The sequence below is a fragment of the Saccopteryx bilineata genome, chromosome 4, assembly GCF_036850765.1.
Source record: "Saccopteryx bilineata isolate mSacBil1 chromosome 4, mSacBil1_pri_phased_curated, whole genome shotgun sequence".
Classification (NCBI taxonomy): Eukaryota; Metazoa; Chordata; class Mammalia; order Chiroptera; family Emballonuridae; genus Saccopteryx; species Saccopteryx bilineata.
In genome coordinates this window covers 278,925,752-278,945,865 of record NC_089493.1, presented here as the reverse complement: position 1 = coordinate 278,945,865, position 20,114 = coordinate 278,925,752, and the positions used below count along the sequence as shown (strand labels likewise).

The window sequence follows — 20,114 nt, the reverse complement described above, 5'->3', positions numbered from 1 at the left end:
AAAGCAGAGTTGGCCTAGCATTTTGGTCGGTTGAAGTTGGATAAATTTGGCCTGTTGAAAAGACAGTTATGGCCCTGGCCGGTTGGCTTAGTGGTAGAGCGTCGGCCTGGCGTTCAGGAGTCCCAGGTTTGATTCCCGGCCAGGGCACATAGGAGAAGTGCCCATCTGCTTCTCCACCCTTCCCCCTCTCCTTCCTCTCTGTCTCTCTCTTCCCCTCCTGCAGCCGAGGCTCCATTGGAGCAAAAGATGGTCCAAGCGCTGAGGATGGCTCCTTGGCCTCTGCCCCAGGTGCTAGAGTGGCTCTGGTCACGACAGAGCGATGCCCCGGATGGGCATAGCATTGCTCCCTGGTGGGCGTGCTGTGTGGATCCGGGTCGGGCGCATGCGGGAGTCTGCTGACTGCCTCCCCGTTTCCAGCTTCAGAAAAATACACACAAAAAAAAAAAAAATAAGAAAAGACAGTTATTTGGAAAGCATGAGTTTTGTGTATCATTATGCACATGATAAAATACATTAAGTGAAAAACATAATGTGGGCTCACATTTATATTAAAATCGTTTTATTTGGTGCTCACTTTGGCAGCACAGATACTAAAACTGGAATGACATGGAGAAGATTAGCAGGGCGCCTGCGCAAGAATGACATGCAAATTTGTGAAGCGTTCCATATTCTTTGAAAAATCATATCATTTGTACCACAAAAATAACCTTAAATATAGACATAAAGGAATTTATTTATTTATTTATTTATTTATTTTTTACAGAGACAGAAAGAGAGTCAGAGAGAGGGATAGATAAGGAAAGACAGACAGGAATGGTGAGAGAGATGAGAAACATCAATCATCAGTTTTTTGTTGCAACACCTTAGTTGTTCATTGATTGCTTTCTCATATATGCCTTGACCGCGGGCCTTCAGCAGACCAAGTAACCCCTTGCTCAAGCCAGTGACCTTGTGTCCAAGCTGGTGAGCTTTTGCTCAATCCAGATGAGCCCGTGCTCAAGTTGGCAACCTCAGAGTCTCGAACCTGGGTCCTCCACATCCCAATCCGATGCTCTATCCACTGCGCCACCGCCTGATCAGGCAAGGAATTTATTTAAATCGTGGCTCAGACTTGATAGTCTCCTTTTCTGAAAGCCTCTTGATCATAAAATTAAAAAGACAAAACCAAAAAAGCCCACCATGTTTAGAATGCCGGGTAACACATTCCAGAGCGATGCATTGTGTGCAAACCATTCATATGCCCATAATTTTATTGTAGTACATGGGACTTGGGGAATGAAGAGCAGGGCAAAGGGAATATCCATTAGCTGCTTTAAAAGCCCATAAGTCAAATGAATTCAAATATTGTAACTACTTTTCTAGTGACTCAGAGTTTTCACCAAAACACTAGCTATTTAATAAGATTGGAAGTTCTCATTGATTTGAAAGGCTAAATTGGTGAGAACCTTTCTTTTTAAAAAAGCTTTCTTTCACACATGCAGCCCCATGGTCAGTGCAGCACTATTCACAATGGCCAAGACATGGAGACAACCCAAGTGTCCTTCGATAGAGGATTGGATAAAGAAGATGTGGTACATATATACAATGGAATACTACTCAGCCATAAGAAATGATGAGATTGCCATTTATGACAACAGGGGTGGACCTTGAGAACATTATCCTGAGTGAAATAAGTAAATCAGAAAAAGCTAAGAACTATATGATTTCACACATAGGTGGAATATAAAACTGAGACTCATAGGCATAGATAACAGTGAAGTGGTGACCAAGGGAAGGGGGATGTGGGGGACAGGGTGGGGGGAAGGGAGTAAAGAGAGACAAAGACATGGTGATGGAAAATGATTTGACTTTGGGTGATGGGCATACAACATAATAAACAGTTCAAGTGCTGTAGAAATGTTTCCTGAAACCTATGTACTCACATTGATCAATATCACCTTGTTAAATTTAATTATCTAAGTAAAATTAAAAAAGATAAAAATAAAAAAGCTTTCTTTCCAGCTTGACTGGTGGTGGTGTAGTGAATAGAGTGTCAATCTGGGATTCTGAGGTTCCAGGTTCAAACCCTGAGGTCACCAGCTTGAGTGTGGGGTTGCCAGCCTGAGCATGGGATTAGCAACATGATCCCATGGTTGCTGGCTTGAAGCCCAAAGTTGCTGGCTTGAGCAAGGGGTCACTGGCTAAGTTTGAGCCCCCTGGTCAAGGCATGTATGAGAAGCAATCAATGAACAACTAAAGTGACTCAGTTATGAGTTGATGTTTCTTATCTCTCTCTCACTAAAAAAAAAACAAAAAAAAAAACTTTCTTCCCAAAGTCAGGCTTTCTGTAGAGTTGAACCAAACTGTGATGTGGGAAGCTGCTTTGGCTTGATTTGGAAAGTTTTAAAAACAGTGCCAGCAAGGGATTAAATGGATTGAAAACAGAAATACGAACTTGCCTTGATAGGATAGCTAGCCCCAGGGAGCTCCCAACAAAATGAGCTTGCTGTTATTTATTATTTCCTAAAATTAGAAATTCTTGTAAAAGTTAGTATGAGAAACAGAGAGGCTTTTGGTCAAAATGCTCTAGTCTGGAAAGTAAAATGGATGATTCCGGCAGCCACCTGCCCAAGCAGCACCCTCTGATATACCTATTTCTGGATCCAAACCAGCAGTAGCTACGAGTCCTTGAGTTCTTAGAGTCCCTCAGCGTCTTGACAGCAAGACTCTGGGAAGAGTTTACTGACTCTGGGGAACATTCCAAGCCATGATAATCCAATGACTTGGCCATGCCTAGTAGGAAAGGGGAACTCTGTCTGTTTTATTCTGTGATAAAATAAAATCTTCTAAAGTGTTTTGTTTTTTTTTTTAAGTGAGAAAAGGGGAGATAGACTGACTCACCCATGAGCCTGACTGGAGTTTTGTTCTGTTCTTTTATTTGAGACATGTTTCTTTGTCTCCTGATTTTGGCAGCATCCCTGTGTTTGTCTCTATGTATTAAGTAGAGCTGCTACATCTCCTGTGCTAGGTCTAGTGGCCTTATATAGTAGTTGTCCTAGGGGATCCAGTAACATAGCCTCCCCATTCACATGAGCAGGCACTCCGGTTGCAGACCCCTTTTGTGGGCTCTGTACACCCCCCTCTTGTGGTTGAGTCAATAAAATTGCAATAGCTTTGTATGATGTCAGATGGATACAAGATTTGTGCAGATAATCACTTAGTAAGTTATAGAATATCTCATAACTGGGTTGTAACACCTGAAACTAATATCACTTTATATGTCATCTGTTACTGAAACATAAAAAATAAAGTAAAAAAAAAGTACCATGTTTACCATCTTGACCAGAAGCCCTCCGTATCATCACACATGTACAAATAGAAATGTATAGGGTTAGTATGTGACTTTCAATGTATATCTTTGAAAATTTTAAGTTAGACATGCTCTCAGTTTAAGGATCAAATTATTATACAATACTTTTATGAACAATACCATCTGTTGAGTCCTGAGTGCTAGGTACTGAGCTGCAAGAATGGCCAAGGCAACTGTCAAAATATCACTGATTACATAGCTTTCCCTTTGAGTGGCTCACTGTCACCTCATAACCCCCATTGCTGATGTCCTAAGTATCATCTCATTTAATCTTCACAACACCTCACGGGATGGGTGATATCAGTATCATTTCTCTTTTACAGAGTAAGTAGCCAAAGTGCCAACAAGTGTTTGACACAGCCGTGTGATGAGTAACAGATACTTTGCTATGATCCTAGGTCAGGCAGTCTGACCCCTTGATGTGATGACTTCGTGCAGGAACAGTCCCTTTGATTTGAAGTTGCTCTTGCATCGAAATGAGAGCAAAAGTTAGGGAAGGCAATGTATTAGGAGGTGCAAGAAAAGAAGTAACATGACAGGCGACTTTGCCTTCTGTGTCCCAGAGAGAGACACAGTTACCTTGCATCTGGGCAGGAATTCACGCTTCCCATTTAGTCAGAGGCCTCAGTTCTGGGGCATTTCGTGTTCCAGAGAGGAAACTTCATGGGAGACGGCTGTGAAAAAATCATAATACACGTATTACAGACACAAACACAACTGCTTGAGAATTCCTTCTCAAGGTCAATTTCCTTGCTGCGTTTAGTACTTGAACCTCCATCACAAAGAAGGCAAAGTGAAGCTGCTAAATGTTTGTTTTTTTGGTTTTTTTTTTTTTTTTTTTTTTTTTTTTTTTTTTTTTACAGAGACAGAGAGTCAGAGAGAGGGATAGATAGGGACAGACAGAAATGGAGAGAGATGAGAAGCATCAATCATTAGTTTTTCGTTGTGATATTTTAGTTGTTCATTGATTGCTTTCTCATATGTACCTTGACCGTGGGCCTTCAACAGACCGAGTAACCCCTTGCTCGAGCCAGTGACCTTGGGTCCAAGCTGGTGAGCTTTTGCTCAAACCAGATGAGCCCGTGCTCAAGCTGGAGACCTCGGGGTCTCGAACCTGGGTCTTTCACATCCCAGTCCAACGCTCTATCCACTGCGCCACTGCCTGGTCAGGCCTAAACGTTTGAATGACTTCACAAAAGACATTGAGTCTGCTTAGGGCTGCTATGATAAAATACTACGATTGGGCCTAAACAACAGAAATTCATTTTCTCACAGTTCCAGAGGCTGGAAGCCCAAGACCAAGGCATCACAGGTTTGGTTTCTCCTGAGCCTCCTTGGCTTACAGGTGGCCGCCTTCCCACTGTATCTTCCTCAGGGGGCATTTCCTTTGTGCTTGTGTATTCCTGGAATCTCTTTTATTTATACAGTAGGTACCCAAGTTATAAACATCTGACTTACATACAACTTGTCTTTATGTGCAGAGTGCCATACAGGCTATTGGTAATTAACTGCAGTTGGACATCAGTGATAATGATATCATAGATACTAAACTCCCTTGAGTACTAACAATAAAGAGCTAACCAATAAAGGACTGAGATGCTTCAGGGACGTTTATGATGAGAAAAAGAAAAGCTCTCTACAAACCTTCCCTGATACCTACTTCAGGAAACTGACTCCAGCAGCAGAACCAGACCCTGACTCTCTAACACTGCTCGCACCCTCTCCAACAACTCCATCATCTTCTGCATCATCCAAGATTGGTAAAGGTTGTATTGGAAAATGTTTAAGTGCTTATATGCACAGAAAGGTAAAAATAAATACTATGTTAAGACAAACATCTAAATTGCATTTAATCGGTAAATGTACCTGTTCCAACTTACATACAAATTCAACTTAAGACCAAACCTACAGAATTTATCTCGTTTTGTAAGACAGGGACTGCCTATATAGCATCATTCAAATTGGATTAGGGCCCCACCCTACTAATTTCATTTTACTTTAATCACTTCTTTAAAGACCTATCTACAAATACAAGAATCTTGGGTTACAACACAGTTCCGTTCCTATGATAGTGATGTAATCCGAATTTTGGTGTAAGTTGAAACATACTCTTCCTTAAGTCACTTACCTATCCTGACACAGTTGTAAAATCATAATCTGGAACATAAAAACACAACTAAGCCACAGAAAAAGGAAAAGGACATAAATGTACTGTACACTGTACTGCGTATTCTCCTGCTGCGCACAACCGAACTATATAGTTCGCCCATGTAGTCTGTAAGTACGACACTAATGGTATAAGCTGAAACTCTCACATCTCAATTTTTAAAAGTTTTTATAGGAGTGAGCATCGTAAACTCAAAACATTGTATGTCAAGGCTGTTGTAACCTGAGGACCCCCTTTAGTCACATTCTGAGGTAGTAGTGGGGCAGCGGAGTGTTACACATGAACATATGAATTTGGGGGACACAGTTCAGCCTCTAACACTCATTCTTTACATCATCTAACATTCTCCTCCCCTCTTTCCTCACCCCTGCTGCCTTGTTTGCATGATCCAAATAAAGCATGAACACATTCATCCTTGCCTCAGGTTCTGTTTTTCAGGGAATGTAGGCTGATGCAGTGTAAGGAAAAAAACACCCCAAAATTCTACTGTTTAGCCCCAAATTTATTTTCCATGTCCCAATGGAGTTAAATGATATAGTTTCTATCCTGAATTGGGTCATAACACTTCCTTGTGTAAAATGCACCAATGGGCGGCTCTTCTATAGAGACTTTCCCCAACACCCTCCCCCAGGTTCATTTTCTTTGTCTCTCTCTCCTAAGCTCCAAGGGTCCTTCTTTGCCTCTATGACTTGTTTCCTGAACCCATTTCTTCTATGGCTCACTTCTTTTACCTCTGTGAATTTCTAAATAAACCTTTTCTTATTAAAAAAAATGATAATAATTAAAACTATATATAAAATGCACCTATGACTTCCCAATGCACTTGATCTGTGTGCTGCTCACCTTTCCCTTCTCAACTCCAGCATGCTCCAGTTACACAGGTTCTCTCTCAGGTCCTCAAGGCTACTTGCTCCCTTCATGGCTTAACGAGTGTGACCCTACTCCATCCTTTGCCAAGTGGCTTACACTGATACCTTCTGTGGATCTAGTGGGTCTCAGACTAAATACTACCTTTTGTATTTATTGCCTAGGGCTACCATAACAAATGGCCTCAAACTTGGTGGCTTAAAATAAGAGAAATTATTTCTCTTCTAGTTCTGGAGGCCCAAGTCTGAAATCAGGATATTGGCAAGGCCTGCTTCTTCTGAAGGTTCTACGGGAGGAGTTTTTCCTGCCTCCTCTAGTTTATGGAAGCTGCCAGCAGTCCTTGGCTTTCTTGGTTTGTAGACACATCACTCCAATTTCTGCCTGTGTCTTCACATGGCATTCTCCTTTGTGTCTGTGTATGTACAAACTTCCCTCTCCTTATAAGGACACCAGCCAACTGATAGTGCTCATTCTAGAGCAGTATGACCTTATCTTATCTTGACTACATCTGCAAAGAGCCTATTGCCAAATAGGCTGCATTCACAGGTACGAGAGATTAGGAGTTCCACGTATCTTTTTGGTGGATGCAGTTCAACCTGCAACGCTTCCTTAACACAATTCCTTTTAACAGAAGTCCTGAAGCACCTAGCTCCTTCAGCCCTATTTAAAGGTGTTGCACATAGGCCCTGGCCGGTTGGCTCAGCGGTAGAGCGTTGGCCTGGCGTGGGGGGAACCCGGGTTCGATTCCCGGCCAGGGCACATAGGAGAAGCGCCCATTTGCTTCTCCACCCCCCCCTTCCTCTTTGTCTCTCTCTTCCCCTCCCGCAGCCAAGGCTCCATTGGAGCAAAGATGGCCCGGGCGCTGGGGATGGCTCCTTGGCCTCTGCCCCAGGCGCTAGAGTGGCTCTGGTCGTGGCAGAGCGATGCCCCGGAGGGGCAGAGCATCGCCCCCTGGTGGGCAGAGCGTCGCCCCTGGTGGGCGTGCCGGGTGGATCCTGGTCGGGTGCATGCGGGAGTCTGTCTGACTATCTCTCCCCATTTCCAGCTTCAGAAAAATACAAAAAAAAAAAAAAAAAAAAGGTGTTGCACAGCCATGAAAATGTGCTTCTTAGATCTCCTGTGGTGACAGGTAGCTGCTGCCAGTGGGTCCTCAGAGGGCTCCATGTCTATCCTGAGTTAGCCTGGATATGACGTGGCCTTTCCTACTGGCAGATTCTCAGTCAGCACCACTGCCTGGAGGCGTATGGAATGCCCAATCTGTGGGTGCAGAATCCCACATGACATGGCATTTGACAGGGGTCCTGCTTCACCCTGAGGGAGGCACAGGAGTGGGCCCAGGACCACTACACCATCCAGAACAAGCTGGCCATATAGAGCGTCACATTGCTGCAATGCCAGCTTGCATGCTATGCTCCGCACATGCATTGGATCAGAGGCCACTCTGTGATACTGGGTCCTCAGCAGGAGCAGCACACAGGTCCAGGAACCAAGGGAAAGAAGTCGGAGTGCACCCCCTTAGCAGTGCTTGCAATGATCCACTGGGAGACACAGCAAGGGTCCTGTTGAAGTACCAGCTGTACCAGGACACTTGGGACACCTGTGCCCAGACAAGCAGGAGAGAAGGGACATCACCATACTAGTAAGGGGCAGTTGGTGTTGATCAACAGGAAGAGGCGGGGCTGCTTTTACAGGGTGGGGGCAGGGAGGAATAGGTGTGTAGCCAGGTGATTCACTTGGAGGCCTCCTGGCACTCTCTTGTCCCACTGAAATTGTGAATGAGCTGTGCAGTAATCTTGGCCTGAGTTGAGACCTCTCAGGAATGAAGGTTTGGGCCACACCTTTGAGTGGGCCATCGAGGCCAGCTAAGGTGAGAGCCAAGCACACAGAGATGTAGAATGAGTAGTGGAGGAGGAAAGGGGGAATACCAGTTACAACCTCAAGACCAACTGCAGTGACAAAGACCTTAGTGAACCGCTAACCTCCCTCTTTAAATTTCCTTCTCAGGAAGTAGGGCCCGTGGAAGTCATAGAGGTTTGCTCCCCAAACATGCACGGAGACTATGGCAGCCATGACAGTGACCTCTGACCTGGGCAGGGAGTGTACTTGACTGGCCACCAGCCGCTGCCACTCACCACTGTTCTCACACTGAGACTAAGCTTCCTGAGCTACTCCAGGCCAGGCCTGAGCATGGCAAAGGTACAAGATACAGGGTGCTCTGACGGACAACTTTGGCTCATGAACTCCCCATCAGGCTGATCAAACCTCTCTTGGACTTGAAGTACAGCCTGAGACTCTTGCTACCCAAATTCCCTTCCTCCCCCCTCTCCTTCAGTGGTGTTGCACCCGCATTATGGTCTGAAGATCCTTCTCCTTCTTAGACTTCCTCCCTTTATTTTTCACAAGTGTTTCCTCGCCTCCCCCACCCCAACCTATTGCAGTCTAATTCCATCTCAGTGACTGCTGCTTGGAGGACCCCCAGCTAACAGTGGATTTCTCTTCCCTCCCCCCTCACTCACCTTTGTCCAGTCTGTATCCTAGCTCCATGTTTTTCCCATAACAGTACCTTCACAATTGCCTGTGCTTTATGTTAAGGTGACCAAATTTTTTACAATGAAAAGGAGGACAAAAATAAATTGAAGAAAACAATATTGTAAATAAAAGATACATTTTATTCATTGCAACAATAATACACTATAATATGATAAATGCATAAAAACATTTATAATATTTATATTGTAATTATGCTTTCATGCCTATTAATTTTTAATAATAATTGTAATTGAATGAATATTTTTTGTCAATGTAACATCTTGTAACAATATATTGGAAATATCTGAACAAGAAATATCCTTCATATTGAATTTTACGTGAATTGTGCTTACCTGTCTATGATTGAACATTCATTGAGAAATACTCATGAGTCTACAATGTCGTATGTGCCGTGTCATGTTTCAGTAAGAAGTACACAAAGCTATTTGCACGCTCGGTATATTGCATGCTGTCTCAAGGTCTCCCGTGTGGAGCGCATGCATCTCATAATCACGTCTCACTGCTCTGTACTGATCCTTGACGAATCGTCATGTTGAATACAAATACATCGATCACATGCAATGGATCGACTCTGCATTGATTGAATATGGACATTTACAGATTAGTCTCCCAATGTCAAAAAGGAGGACATGTAGGAGGACACTTATCAAGGGAGGATAGAACTTACAAAAGAAGGACTGTCCTCCCTAAAGGGGGACAATTGGTCACCTTATTCATGTATTACTTTAATTATTCTTTCTGTTTCTGCCACCAGACTGTAAGCGCCATTAGGGCAGGATCCATATCTAAAACTGACTCCCTGCTGTGCCTCGGTGCCCAGCATGGTGCCTACTAGGCAGGGAGCATGTGATCAACACTGAGGCAACGGGAGTGTTGGTCACCTGTGCGGCAGACACTACCCTCAGCCTGTTCTTCGTCTTGTGATTGCTGGAGTTTGGAGTGGAGACAAAAAGTGCCACAGGGAGGAGTCAGTGAACTGAAAAACAAGATAGCACACTTCCTTGGAACAGTGAGCAAACCCCCTGAAAATCAGTGATGCCACCTTGAGAAAGCCGAAAGAGCTGACAGAATGTGGCATTTCTGAGAGAGCTGGGAGGAAGCAGGAGTTCAGAGGCGCTGATCTTCAAAGACAATCTTCAAGGAAAATGAGCAGAGGACCTGAGTCTTGGTGCCAAATCAAATTAGCCTTCTCATGTCCACAAGCAAGCAAGGCTTCTGAGTGATGCGCAGAGATCTGAGTGAGAAGGAGCAAAGGGAGGCTGACATCTTCACATTGGAATCTGCCTGTGCAGGGCTCGCTCAGTGGGGCTCCTGCGCTCTATGCCTCATTAGTTCTGGCCCTGTGCTGTCTCATGCCCTCTAACTCCTCTTAGCACAAGGCCAACTCCCCACCCCACCCTGGCTCCATTTCAAGTTGAAGGAGGAACTAAACTGGATGAAGTATGGGTATGCTAGATAGAGGGCCAATGTCCCTGGCATAGTGTTTGCTGTTCCTTTGTGCTCTTGTTAGTTTTGTGTTCTTTTGAGGTTTCTTTCATTTTGAACTGCAGTACACTAGAAAGGAGTTGTTTGGGAATATTTAGTTCACATAAAGAAGTTTTTAGTGGCAGTGAAGAGGCGGTATTGCTCAGTGGTTAATAAAATGGCGTTGGACTCTGTATCAGTCAAGACAGACCAGGTCATGTTGCGGTAACAAACAACAAACTACTCTCATTCACGCAATGTGTCTGTTTTAACTTGGGCTGCTATAACAAAACACCGGAGACTGGTGGCTTACACAACAGAAATTTATTTCTCACAATTCTGGAGGCTGGAAGTCCAAGATCAAGGTGCCAGCAGATTTGGTATCTGGTGAAGGTAATGAAGCCAGGTAATTCCTGGCTTGCAGCCAATGCCTTCTTCACCATGTCCTCCCAAGCTCTCTGATATCTCCTCCTATACGGGCACTGATCTCATCGTGGGACCCCCACCCTCCTGACCTCATCTAAATCCAATCACCTCCCAACGGACCCATCTCCAAATACTATCACATTGGGGGCTGGGGCTTCAACAGATAAATTTGAGGAAAACAAATGGTAAGCCTATAATGGTATCCTTCCTGGGTCAGCCAGTTCTATACCTTGTCACCCTCCCATTGAAACTCAGGCCCACAGAGCTGTCACCATCTGGGGTACAGCTATTCACCATGGCAGAAAGAAAGAGAATGTGATGAATTAGTCACTGGTTCTGAAAGCTTCTGCCTTCGGCTCACATTTCTTTGATCAAGAGCAAGTCACAGGCCCTGGCCACGTAGCTCAGTTGGTTTACAGTGTCGTCCTGATGCATCAAGTTTGAAGGTTTGAGCCCTGATCAGGGCACATAAAAAAATCAACCAATGAATGCATAAATAAGAGGAAAAACAAATCAATGTTTTCCTCTCTTTCTGTCTCTCCTCATTCCTCTCTCTCTCTCTCTCTAAAGATCAATAAAAAATTTTTTTTAAAGAAGAAAGTTACACATCCACATGTAACTTCAAAGAGGGTCATGGAAAGTGCAATCCTACTTTGAGCTCAGGAGAGAACAGTATTATTGGGAACAACTCCAGTGATCACCAGAGTCACAGTCTAGATATTGCTGTGAAGGTATTTTCTAGATGTAACAAATATGTAAATCAGCAGGCTCTGAATAAAGCTGATTACCCTCCATATTGTGGGTGGGTCTTATCTAATGTTTTGAAGGCCTTAAGAGCAAAGACTGAAGCTTCCTAAAGAAGAAGGAATTTGGCCTCAAGACTGTAACATAGAAACCCTACTTGAGTTTCCAGACTGCCTGAGTTGCCCTGTGGGTTTTGAACTCAAGACTGCAATATCAATTCTTTCCTGAATTTTCAGTCTTCTAGCTTGCCCTATGATTTCAGACTTGCCACAACTGCATGAGCCAATTCCTTAAAATTATCTATCTATCTATCTATCTATCTATCTATCTATCTATCTATCTATCATCTATCATCTAATCTCCTATTGCTCAGTTTCTTTGGAGAACCTTGAGTAACAAACACAGTTACACCCCAATTATAGAATTACCCCCATACCATGCCAACAGCCAGTTCATAGCTAAGCCTTGTTTCCTGGAAACTTCTCTCAAATCACCTAACACAAGTCCAAATCCCTTAAGAAGAACTTTCTAACCTCTAATTGAGTCACCTAGGACTGGTTACATAATTTGTGGGGCCCAGGCAAAGTGAACATGAAGGGCCTTTGTTAAAAATTTTTTAAGAGTTTCAAGATGTCAACAGTAGAGAACTCAACCAAGCACAAGACATACGACCTGTGCTTACAGGTCACATGCCCACATGGTCAGCCCTGGAGTACCTCACGGTTCCCCATGGGTGTACACAGGGCAGTGTTCAAGTACAGGTGTGTTCCTGGTGGTCTTTGCCTGGAGGGTGTTTATGAGAATTTCCTTCCAATATTTTATATATACATATCTTTTACTTAAGAGAGAGAGAAAACACATTCTCTATCTATAGTAACATACCTATGTCTATATTTATATGTAGGCATATATACATTTTTCTATTCTGTGCTTGTCTTATATTAAAAATTATTCAGAAGCAACATTAGTCAGCTGCATAATATCTAATATTATATGGATCTATCTCTATATACGAATAGACCAGGTTCCTTATTAAAATTTCCTACATATACCTGATTGTTTTTGAACTATCTGAAGTATTTAAAAAGAAATTACCCCAAAATATGTGAGCAATGAGCTTTTATATAGCACCTATGAGAACATGTAGAGAGAAAAAGCATGCTTATGACATTAATAAATTGGACTATTAAAGGAAGCACTAAATAATAATTACCAGAATAACGTGTCATAATAAATATCATCTATAAACACCAAAGGAAATGATGTCAAAAGCATCTAGCTATAGATGCAGTGCTGCAATGATATTTTAATTTCTGGATGATATTTCTCGACTTTGAGAAAATAAGGGTGGTCTGAACTTGCAGGTTTTCTATAGGTCACTGTGCCTGCTCCGTGTCACCCTCCAAAAAGGGAATCCTGGCATTTGCCTGCTACCCCTTACCTTAGTACTAACCCCTTGCCCTAATGCATTTCTCAAACTCAGATGAATCCTTCCCTGCAGCCTCGCACTGCCTCTTTTCCTCCTCTTCTCTTACAGTTCGAACATTCCATGCACAGTGCTGTTCTCCTGGCTTTGGTTTTGGGGTGACCCTATTTATGTGGGGTCTCCCTCTGGTTATACTGCCTGAGCCAGCCAAGGACAAATGGCCTTGCCAGAAATTGATTGGCTCTGAACTTCTTTTTTGTTTTGTTTTGTTTTGTTTTTTTCTTCCTCTCTCTCCCTCTTCTCTCTTTTTTTAAATTTATTAAATTTAATGCAGTCACATTGATAAATCAGGGTACATATGTTGAAAGAAAACATCTCTAGATTATTTTGACATTTGATTGTTCTGTGTACCCCTCCCCCAAAGTTAAATTGTCTTCTGTCACCTTCTATCTGGTTTTCTTGTGCCTCTCCCCTCCCCCAACCCCTCTCTCCTTCTTCGCCCCCTCCCCCCTCCCCCACCCCCACCCCTGTTGCCATCACATTCTTGTTCATGTCTATGAGTCTCATTTTTATGTCCCTTCTATGTATGGATTCATATAGTTCTTAGTTTTTTTCTGATTTATTTATTTTACTCCATATACTGTTATCAAGGTCCATCCATGTTATTGTAAATGATCCGATGTCATCATTTCTTGTGGCTGAGTAGTATTCCATAGTATATATGTACCAAAGCTTTTTAATCCACTCGTCCTCTGACGAACACTTGGGCTGTTTCCAGATCTTTGCTATTGTGAACAATGCTGCCACAAACATGGGGGTGCATTTCTCCTTTTAGAGCCGTTCTATGGTGTCCTTGGGGTATATTCCTAAAAGTGGGATAGCTGGGTCAAAAGGCAGTTCGATTTTCAGTTTTTTGAGGAATCTCCATACTGTTTTCCACAGTGGCTACACCAGTCTGCATTCCCACCAGCAGTGCAGGAGGGTTCCCTTTTCTCCACATCCTCGCCAGCACTTATTCTGTGTTGTTTTGTCGATGAGCGCCATTCTGGCTGGTGTGAGGTGATATCTCATTGTGGTTTTAATTTGCATTTCTTTAATGATTAGTGATGTTGAGCATTTTTTCATATGCCTATTGGCCATCTGTATGTCCTCTTTGGAGAAGTGTCTATTCATCTCTTTTGCCCATTTTTGGATTGGATTGTTTGTCTTCCTGGTGTTGAGATTTACAAGTTCTTTATAAATTTTGGTTATTAACCCCTTATCAGACGTATTGTCAAATATGTTCTCCCATTGTGTAGTTTGTCTTTTTATTCTGTTCTTGTTGTCTTTAGCTGTGCAAAAGCTTTTTAGTTTGATATAGTCCCATTTGTTTATCCTGTCTTTTATTTCACTTCCCTGTGGAGATAAATCAGCTCCGAGAGATGTCGGAGAGCTTACTGCCTATGTTTTCTTCTAAGATGCTTATGGTTTCACGGCCTACATTTAAGTCTTTTATCCATTTTGAGTTTATTTTTGTGAGTGGTGTAAGCTGGTGATCTAGTTTCATTTTTTTGCAGGTAGCTGTCCAATTTTCCCAACACCATTTGTTAAAGAGGCTGTCTTTACTCCATTGTATTTCCTTACCTCCTTTGTCAAATATCAGTTGTCCATAGAACTGTGGGTTTATTTCTGGGTTCTCTGTTCTGTTCCATTGATCTATATGCCTGTTCTTATGCCAGTACCAGGCTGTTTTGAGTACAATGGCCTTGTAGTATAACTTGATATCAGGAAGTGTGATACCTCCCACTTTATTCTTCTTTTTTAAGATTGCTGAGGCTATTCGTGTTCTCTTTTGGTTCCATATAAATTTTTGGAATATGTGGTCTATATCTTTGAAGTATGTCATTGGTATTTTAATTGGTATTGCATTGAATTTATAAATTGCTTTGGGTAAAATAGACATTTTAATGATGTTTATTCTTCCTAACCATGAGCATGGTATATGCTTCCACTTGTTTGTATCTTCCTTGATTTTTTTTATCAATGCTTTGTAATTTTCCAAGTACAAGTCTTTAGTCTCCTTGGTTACGTTTACTCCTAGGTACTTTATTTTTTTTGGTTGTAATTGTGAAGGGGATTGTTTCCTTAATTTCTCTTTCTGACTGTTCATTGTTGGTGTATAAAAATGCCTCTGATTTCTGAGTATTGATTTTATATCCTGCCACTTTGCTGAATTCATTTATCAGGTCCAGTAGCTTTTTGACTGAGACTTTAGGGTTTTCTATATACAATATCATATCATCTGCAAATAATGATAGTTTTACTTCTTCTTTTCCAACTTGAATGCCTTTTATTTCTTCCTGTCTGATTGCTGTGGCTAGGACTTCCAGGACTATGTCAAATAAGAGTGGTGAAAGGGGGCACCCCTGTCTTTTTCCTGATCTTAAGGGTATTGCTTTTAATTTTTGCCCATTGAGTATGATGTTGGCTGTGAGTTTCTCATAGATGGCTTTTTATCATGTTGAGGTATGTTCCTGTATTCCCACTTTGCTGAGAGTTTTGATCATGAATGAGTGCTGGATTTTATCAAATGCTTTTTCTGCATCTATTGAAATTATCATATGGTTTTTCTCCTTCTTTTTGTTTATGTGATGAATCACATTGATTGATTTACGAATATTGTACCATCCTTGCCTCCCCAGAATAAATCCCACTTGATCATGGTGTATGATTTTTTCCATATATTGTTGGTTCCGGTTTGCTAATATTTTGTTGAGGATTTTAGCATCTATATTCATCAGAGATATTGGCTGATAATTTTCTTTCTTTGTGTTGTCTTTGCATGGTTTTGGAATCAGAATTATGCTCGCCTCATAAAAGGAGCTTGGAAGTCTTCCTCCCTCTTGAATTTTTTGAAATAGTTTGAGAAGGATAGGAGTTAGTTCTTCTTTGAATATTTGGTAGAATTCTGTTGTGAAGCCATCGGGCCCCGGACTTTTCTTTGTTGGGAGTTTTTTGATAACTGTTTCAATCTCATTTGGTGTAATCGGTCTGTTTAGGTTTTCTGATTCTTCCAGATTGATTTTTGGAAGATTGTATGTTTCAAGGAATTTGTCCATTTCATCTAGGTTGTCTAGTTTTTTGGCATACAGTTCTTCATAGTATTTTTTTTTTACAATATTTTGTATTTCTGTTGTGTCAGTTGTTATTTCTCCTCTCTCATTTCTAATTTTATTTATTTGAGTCCTCTCTCTCTTTTTCTTGGTGAGTCTAGTTAAAGGTTCACCAATCTTGTTTACCTTTTCAAAGAACCAGCTCCTAGTTTCATTGATCCTCTGTATTGTTTCTTTAGCCTCTATGTCATTTATTTCTGCTCTGACCTTTATTATTTCCTTCCTTCTACTACATTTGGGCTTTACTTGCTGTTCTTTTTCTAATTCTTTTAGATGCAGGGTTAAGTTGTTTATTTGAGCTTTTTCTAGCTTCTGAAAGTGTGCCTGTAGTGCTATGAACTTCCCTCTTCGTACTGCTTTTGCTGTGTTTCATAAATTTTGAGCTGTTGTATGCTCATTGTCATTTGTTTCTAGGAATTTTTTTATTTCTTCTTTGATCTCATTCTTAATCCATTCATTATTTAACAACCTGCTATTTAGTTTTCATATGTTTGAGAATTTTTGAGCTTTTCTGTTGTGGTTCATTTCTAGTTTCATGCCATTGTGATCAGAGAATGTGCTTGATATGATTTCAGTCTTCTTAAATTTGTTGAGAGCACTTTTGTGCCCTAACATGTGGTCTATCCTAGAGAATGTACCATGAGCACTTGAAAAGAATATATATTCTGCTGCTTTAGGGTGAAAGGTTCTGAAGATATCTATTAAATTGAGTTGATCTAGTGTTTCCAATAAGTCTGCTGTTTCTTTGTTAATTTTATTTCTTGAGGATCTATCTAGTGATGTTAGTGGAGTATTGAAATCCCCTACTATTATAGTATTGCTGTTGATCTCGCCCTTTAAATTCATCAAAGTCTGCTTTATATATTTGGGTGCTCCTATATTAGGTGCATAGATATTTATAATAGTTATATCTTCCTGTTGGATTACTCCCTTTATCATTATGTAGTGGCCTTCTTTATCTCTTACTATATCCTTTGTTTTAAAGTCCAATTTGTCTGATATAAGTATTGCTACCCCAGCTTTTTTTTCATTTCCATTTGCATGAAATGTTTTTTTCCATCCTTTTACCTTCAATCTATGTGTATCTTTTCTTCTAAGGTGTGTCTCTTGTAGACAGCATATGTATGGGTCCTGTTTTCTTCTCCATGCAGCTACCCTATGTCTTTTGATTGGATTATTTAATCCATTTACGTTTAAGGTTATTATTGATATGTAGTTGTTTATTGCCATTTTCTTTTTTAAAGGTGTATTCCTTTTTTGCTATATTCTTTTCCCACTTTGATCTGTTTACAACAGGCCCCTTAACATTTCCTGCAGCATTGGTTTGGTTGTAATAAATTCCTTGAGTTGTTTTTTGTCTGGGAAGCTTTTTAATTCTCCTTTGATTTTAAACGATAGCCTTGCTGGATAAAGTAGTCTTGGTTGTAGGTTCTTGTTCTGCATTACTTTGAATATTTCTTGCCATTCCCTTCTGGCCTCAAGTGTTTCTGTTGAGAAGTCAGATGTCATCCTTATGGGGGCTCCTTTGTGTTAGATTCAAGGAGTACTGACATGCTGGGGCTGCCAAGAGTGTACAAGGTCCCTGTGACACTGAGAACAAAGAGTTCAGCAACATCCTGCATTGAGTCAGAGACCCTTATCAGAAGTTTATGTTTGAAATTCTCCACTGAGTAATACCCCCCCTGTAACTGCGCACGACCTCCCTAGCCAATTGCTAAATGCAAAATTCGCTTCTGTATGAACCGCTTGCTTGCTACGCTATAAAAACCCCTAGACTGTAGGCGCTCGGTGTGACTCTGGTAACTGCCACCTGAGCTCACCCCTGCACAGGTTTTTTTTTTTTTCTTTTTCTCTTGGCCATAAAACTTTGTCTAAAACTCTCCAAACGTCTCCAGTGTTTGTTTTACCCGGCGAGTGCAACATTTATGGGGGCTCGTCTGGGATTCCCATTCCGGGAATTTTGGCTGGGGACAGGCGGAACAGTTCGAGCTGGTGAGTATTTTGTTGTGGAATTCCTTGTTTCTGTAATCTGGCTCTGGAGCATTTGCAGCCTGTGGTGGCAGGACGCTGTCAGTGACCCGCCCAGACACTTGGGCCAAGGGCAGGACGCTGCCGGCCGAGGTTTCTGTTTCTGTTTGAAATCGATCGATCATTTTAAAGTAGTGAGCTCACTCGCGCCGCACTGCTGTCTGGTTGTTTGTTTAGCCTGAATGACTGTGTGGGAAATTTTGTGTATTGCCCTCCTGGGATTTGCTGCACTGTTGTGTTTGGTGTTAATTTGTTTGCCAGTACAGTGTGATCAACGTTCATCTATCTGGATCACCCTGCTTATAGGGTGGGGAATCCTGTGTGTTGTCTTTGTAGGACTAGAAGCATACCTGGCTAAGAAGAACAAGTACTGCGAGATGGGACAGCAAGAATCTACACTTAAATTTCCTCTTGATTAAGGAAGCTTCCTCTTTGAATATTTGGAAACAGAGCTCTAGTTAGAAAAGGGTGTAGTAGAGCAGGTGGGATGCCACCTGATTTCTCCCCACCCGGTTGGTCAGGGAACACAGGACGCTGCCTTCTCCCTTCGGTTTTGGTTTAGAAGTTTTGTTTGTTTTGTGTGCATATTTGGTTTGTTTGTCTGCTACTAGAATGGCCAAGTTAAGAGCAGACTGGCCAAACCAAGGATTGCTAGACCTATAGAAAACATAGAGAGTTTAGTGTACTATCACCAGCACCCACCTGCAGGCAGGTGGCACAGTCAGTATGCAGCCAGCATAGTAGCAGAGGTAGAGAAAGAAAAGGCAGCCAGGCTGCAGCTGGCTGCAGAAGAAGTGGCAGGCTCCCCTCACAGTTTCAGGCACTTGCCCTTCCCCCTTGGGCACCGGCTCAAGGGCTGAGCCACTGCTTAGTCAGGCAAAAGATAACAGCGCAGTAAGCTAGAGGCTATCATCATCTTTCTACAGCCCTCTGCCCTCCTCTGCTTTGGCTCCGGGGAATCCCCACCTCCTATCTGGAGCCAGACCCGAGGAGAAGATTTAGGGAATTACGGCCCCTTCTAAATCCACTGCTTTAGGCTTCTTTAAATACAGGATACCCAGTTTTGCTCTCTTAGTCAAGCCCCTCAGTGAGATCTTCTGAGCATGGCTTTTAAGGTCTATAATAACCAAGAAAGTAATAGAAAAGGCAAATAAGGCCCAAAAGAAGTCAGGAAATACCAACTTTTGGCTCCAGCGCCCTAAGGGGCTTCATAGCTTTCATCAAGGCCCTGCTCCAGAGTGGAAAGAAAGGTCATTGAACTGAAGCCTGCCAGGCTTCCCGGCCCCATCAAGGGACATGTCTGTGCTGTGGAAAGAGGGACATGAGAAGGTAAGCTGCCCCCTTGCTCCATGGAGGAAGGGTTCAGTCTCTTCTAGCCCTGCTCCAGCTACCTGTGACCTGACCTTGCCCAGCGTGCTGGGAATTGCCACTGAAGGCCTAAGGACATCATTCAGGAGCCTAAGGTATTTCTTCCAAGTAGCAGATAAGCTCATCTCATTTCTTGTAAACACAAGGGCCATCTACTATGCCTTGCTTGAATATTTAAGTTTTATTTATCCCTCAAAGATCTCTACTGTGGGTATTGACAGTCTGGTTTTATTGCTTTATGTTTAGTGTATCCTTTATTTCTCTTATCTCAATGCCCCATGCCTATTATAGGCTGGGACCTGTTGCTAATTCCAGCTAGAAGCAGTAGTCACTAGGACTTAAACTCTAACTGCAAAGTGTAGAAATGTAACACCCTTTCCCTAAGTACTTACAGGTTTTATAGGTTACTCAGCAAACTGTTCAAAGACTGTCCAAGAGGCACTTCTAGCAGTACACCACCCAAGGACTGACTCCCACGAAGACGGGTCCAGACACCATGATCCTGACTACTCCCACTACTGCCAAGGTAGAAGGCATACCCGCCTGGGTCCACCGCAGCCAGCTGAAGCTTGC

The 20,114-nt window shown here is 42.2% G+C and overlaps 1 non-coding gene across 1 annotated transcript; it reads left to right on the top strand.

The window, feature by feature from the left end:
* Nucleotides 1–566: 566 nt before the first annotated feature.
* Nucleotides 567–673, top strand: LOC136336976 (U6 spliceosomal RNA). The gene has a single exon (XR_010731708.1). It is a non-coding gene; the product is annotated as a U6 spliceosomal RNA (small nuclear RNA).
* The last annotated feature ends 19,441 nt before the right edge of the window (nt 674–20,114 follow it).